A 5,000-nucleotide genomic window follows, 5' to 3' on the forward strand; every position below is an offset into this window, starting at 1 on the left:
ATGGGGAGAGTCTTTGTCACTAATGTACACAGATGGAACATTTTGGACTGGAACCAGATTACCCGTACACACGGCGCTGATTAGTAATCAATGCAGAGCCATCAAACTACAGCAAATATACACAACTGTCCGTATACATGCTGAAAGAGTCTGCCCACAATGGGAACCACACGTCAGCCAGACACTCTGATCACGCACCACTCTCTGCTTCTAACGGGCGCACATACAATATGTAAGCACCAGCATGGAACAACATCCAGTGCATCTTCTCCGCCACATTACACAATCCACACTATCACAACCAGACCAGGAGGTCCATGCGGAAAATACAATATCCCAGCCTTTCGACATCCACCATTGCGCAGACCAGGCACCAACACCCACACATGTCCTATACAACGGTGCACCCAACATCACAATAGTACCTCCTGTCACAGCGCACAAACAATGACATGAGTCAAAGACACAGGTCTCACACAAGCATAGAATTGGAGCGCCGCCTCTAATAAGCCAAAGGTGCATCCTGACGTGACAAATCTGATCATGTCACAAGCATTCACTTACTATAATCACTATCAAGGAACCTGCCGCCCCCGCCCCCCCCCCCCTACACCTTTCCTTACAACAACGTGTAACCTAACCTAACCTAACCTATGTTGTACCTTAACCTAACCTATGTTGTACCTTAACCTAACCTATGTTGTACCTTAACCTAACCTATGTTGTACCTTAACCTAACCTATGTTGTACCTTAACCTAACCTATGTTGTACCTTAACCTAACCTATGTTGTACCTTAACCTAACCTATGTTGTACCTTAACCTAACCTATGTTGTACCTTAACCTAACCTATGTTGTACCTTAACCTAACCTATGTTGTACCTTAACCTAACCCATGTTGTACCTTAACCTAACCCATGTTGTACCTTAACCTAACCCATGTTGTACCTTAACCTAACCCATGTTGTACCTTAACCTAACCCATGTTGTACCTTAACCTAACCCATGTTGTACCTTAACCTAACCCATGTTGTACCTTAACCTAACCCATGTTGTACCTTAACCTAACCCATGTTGTACCTTAACCTAACCCATGTTGTGCCTTAACCTAACCCATGTTGTGCCTTAACCTAACCCATGTTGTGCCTTAACCTAACCCATGTTGTGCCTTAACCTAACCCATGTTGTGCCCTAACCTAACCCATGTTGTGCCCTAACCTAACCCATGTTGTGCCCTAACCTAACCCATGTTGTGCCCTAACCTAACCCATGTTGTCCCCTAACCTAACCCATGTTGTCCCCTAACCTAACCCATGTTGTCCCCTAACCTAACCCATGTTGTGCCCTAACGTAACCCATGTTGTGCCTTAACGTAACCCATGTTGTGCCTTAACGTAACCCATGTTGTGCCTTAACGTAACCCACGTTGTCCGCTAACGTAACCCACGTTGTCCGCTAACGTAACCCACGTTGTCGCCTAAACCTGCTCTGTAATTGTTATACGACTCGTTCAATTAGTGTAGTGTTGCCCACCCGCAACCCTCGCAATATAGTTCGCTACTCGCACTGCCCGCTCCCCTGTGTATCGCTTCATGTTAAACACCTTGCAAGTCTTGCTGACTTTCCACATGCTCCTGCTGTACACTGTAATGTGGATGGCAGCAGGACGTACATGCCGCCCCCCCCCCCCCCACCCCTCCCCACGTCCCCACGTCCCCACCTTGCCCCCTGCCTTCGCAAGCTGGTTGGTGACAAGTTTGCATGTTCAATGCCCTTCGCATGCGACGTACGCAGGCTACGTTGTGGTGCGGCCTGTGTCAACTGTCCGCTGATGTCGTACGCGTGAACCACAATCTGTACTGCACATTCGTCCTTATGTACTGAATGATACATCGTGGCACATGTGTGACCGTACAACGACTGCGCCCAAAAACGGCGGACCATACAGTGCAAATATTGTGCACGCAGCTACGTGTCGTCTCCCTATGAGAGCTGGATTGCAGTGTGGTACGCCATAGAGACGTGTGGGAGGAACGGACGCCGTGGATGGCGATCAGCATGAGCTGTGTGTTGATGTATTCGGACCTAGTCGTCTCTCCTCAAACACCGTGATAGCATGGTGCACCGCGTTCCATATCTGCGACATGCTACAGAGGCCGGTTGACAGTCGTTCGAGCAATGGACATCGCATACGTACGGGGGCCACCTTCCACGTATTGTCTAGGCGTGCACATTTTGTTGCGTGTATGTGGGCAGACGTAGTGTGGCGTGACACCTGACACAGGCATGCAATAATCGTTGAAGTTGCTAATGGCGATGGACGCCTACGTTTTCTGGTGAAGTTACGCAAATGAAGAAATGGTAACCCGTTGTGGTGCGGTTGTTCTCGCTAGGGGTGAATCGGTGATGGCGACGATAGGTTGAGGTACTAACCGGTTGTTCCAGCGATACCCACCATGCCGATGAAACTGAACGGCATCTGGGTGTGAAGCGATACGCGGTGGTGGCTGGGTGGGACCGTCCCCGGCCGGTGAGGGGGCGCCTCCCGGCGTGCTGGCCGCGCGGTGCGTGGGCGCACGCGCTACAGCCGGCTGGTGGGGGCGGCCAGTGGCAGGCGCGCCGGCCGACGGACGCGGCAGGCGTCGCAGCTGCGCGCCGGCGCACCCTGCGCGCGGCGCCGTGCGGCCAAAGTAGGTCCTCGCGGGCCCGGTGCGAAGCGCGGTGGACATCTTCAGTGTGCTGGTCCGATTGAGGACTGTGTGCGTTGAGGATGCGCCGCCGCCCGGCGCTCGGCGCCGCGACGCCGTCTGCTGCTCGGTCGCCCCAGCGGTTCTCGCTGGTGGTTTGTATCGCAGCTGTGCGGATGTGTTGGCGCGTGCGCTGTGCTGGGAGAGTTCGCTTCGGCACCCAAGTGGGGCTTTTGTCCTTCTGTGGCGCTGGCGTTGGAGCTGCCGGTCACCGTAGGTGGCGCGTGTTGTCTCCCGCCGGCAATGCCACGACAGCACGCTCCCGGGCCTCTGTCGGCAGCGGCAAGCTCAGTTGGGAGCACGGGTGGTCGCACCGAAAGCGTCTACTCGCCTAACTCCGGGCGATTGCGCCTCTCTCGAACCCGACCAAGTACTTGGGACGGCGCTGCGCGCCGCCGGGACCTGAGAGGGTTTCGAGGTGTATTGTGCAGGGGAGCTCAGCCTCCTCCTGTTTGCAGAATGATTGAGCGGACGCTTGCGTGTTCGCGCGGGCCCCCGGGACACACTCCCGGGCGGCCGGCTGCTCAGCTCTAGTTGGCGCAGCTCCCTGGTTGATCCTGCCAGTAGTCATATGCTTGTCTCAAAGATTAAGCCATGCATGTCTCAGTACAAGCCGCATTAAGGTGAAACCGCGAATGGCTCATTAAATCAGTTATGGTTCCTTAGATCGTACCCACGTTACTTGGATAACTGTGGTAATTCTAGAGCTAATACATGCAAACAGAGTCCCGACCAGAGATGGAAGGGACGCTTTTATTAGATCAAAACCAATCGGTCGGCTCGTCCGGTCCGTTTGCCTTGGTGACTCTGAATAACTTTGGGCTGATCGCACGGTCCTCGTACCGGCGACGCATCTTTCAAATGTCTGCCTTATCAACTGTCGATGGTAGGTTCTGCGCCTACCATGGTTGTAACGGGTAACGGGGAATCAGGGTTCGATTCCGGAGAGGGAGCCTGAGAAACGGCTACCACATCCAAGGAAGGCAGCAGGCGCGCAAATTACCCACTCCCGGCACGGGGAGGTAGTGACGAAAAATAACGATACGGGACTCATCCGAGGCCCCGTAATCGGAATGAGTACACTTTAAATCCTTTAACGAGTATCTATTGGAGGGCAAGTCTGGTGCCAGCAGCCGCGGTAATTCCAGCTCCAATAGCGTATATTAAAGTTGTTGCGGTTAAAAAGCTCGTAGTTGGATTTGTGTCCCACGCTGTTGGTTCACCGCCCGTCGGTGTTTAACTGGCATGTATCGTGGGACGTCCTGCCGGTGGGGCGAGCCGAAGGCGTGCGACCGCCTCGTGCGTGCTCGTGCGTCCCGAGGCGGACCCCGTTGAAATCCTACCAGGGTGCTCTTTATTGAGTGTCTCGGTGGGCCGGCACGTTTACTTTGAACAAATTAGAGTGCTTAAAGCAGGCAAGCCCGCCTGAATACTGTGTGCATGGAATAATGGAATAGGACCTCGGTTCTATTTTGTTGGTTTTCGGAACCCGAGGTAATGATTAATAGGGACAGGCGGGGGCATTCGTATTGCGACGTTAGAGGTGAAATTCTTGGATCGTCGCAAGACGAACAGAAGCGAAAGCATTTGCCAAGTATGTTTTCATTAATCAAGAACGAAAGTTAGAGGTTCGAAGGCGATCAGATACCGCCCTAGTTCTAACCATAAACGATGCCAGCCAGCGATCCGCCGCAGTTCCTCCGATGACTCGGCGGGCAGCCTCCGGGAAACCAAAGCTTTTGGGTTCCGGGGGAAGTATGGTTGCAAAGCTGAAACTTAAAGGAATTGACGGAAGGGCACCACCAGGAGTGGAGCCTGCGGCTTAATTTGACTCAACACGGGAAACCTCACCAGGCCCGGACACCGGAAGGATTGACAGATTGATAGCTCTTTCTTGATTCGGTGGGTGGTGGTGCATGGCCGTTCTTAGTTGGTGGAGCGATTTGTCTGGTTAATTCCGATAACGAACGAGACTCTAGCCTGCTAACTAGTCGCGTGACATCCTTCGTGCTGTCAGCGATTACTTTTCTTCTTAGAGGGACAGGCGGCTTCTAGCCGCACGAGATTGAGCAATAACAGGTCTGTGATGCCCTTAGATGTTCTGGGCCGCACGCGCGCTACACTGAAGGAATCAGCGTGTCTTCCTAGGCCGAAAGGTCGGGGTAACCCGCTGAACCTCCTTCGTGCTAGGGATTGGGGCTTGCAATTGTTCCCCATGAACGAGGAATTCCCAGTAAGCGCGAGTCATAAGCT

The 5,000-nt window shown here is 53.3% G+C and overlaps 1 non-coding gene across 1 annotated transcript in view; it reads left to right on the forward strand.

Moving 5' to 3' along the window:
* The first annotated feature begins 3,291 nt into the window (after nt 1–3,291).
* Nucleotides 3,292–5,000, forward strand: part of LOC124745484 — a 1,908-nt gene continuing 199 nt past the window's right edge. Inside the window, exon 1 of the ribosomal RNA XR_007011032.1 lies at nt 3,292–5,000. This exon is cut by the window's right edge and continues 199 nt beyond it. This is a non-coding gene — a ribosomal RNA (small subunit ribosomal RNA).

Source organism: Schistocerca piceifrons, unplaced genomic scaffold (assembly GCF_021461385.2).
Source record: "Schistocerca piceifrons isolate TAMUIC-IGC-003096 unplaced genomic scaffold, iqSchPice1.1 HiC_scaffold_321, whole genome shotgun sequence".
In the NCBI taxonomy this organism is placed as follows: domain Eukaryota; kingdom Metazoa; phylum Arthropoda; class Insecta; order Orthoptera; family Acrididae; genus Schistocerca; species Schistocerca piceifrons.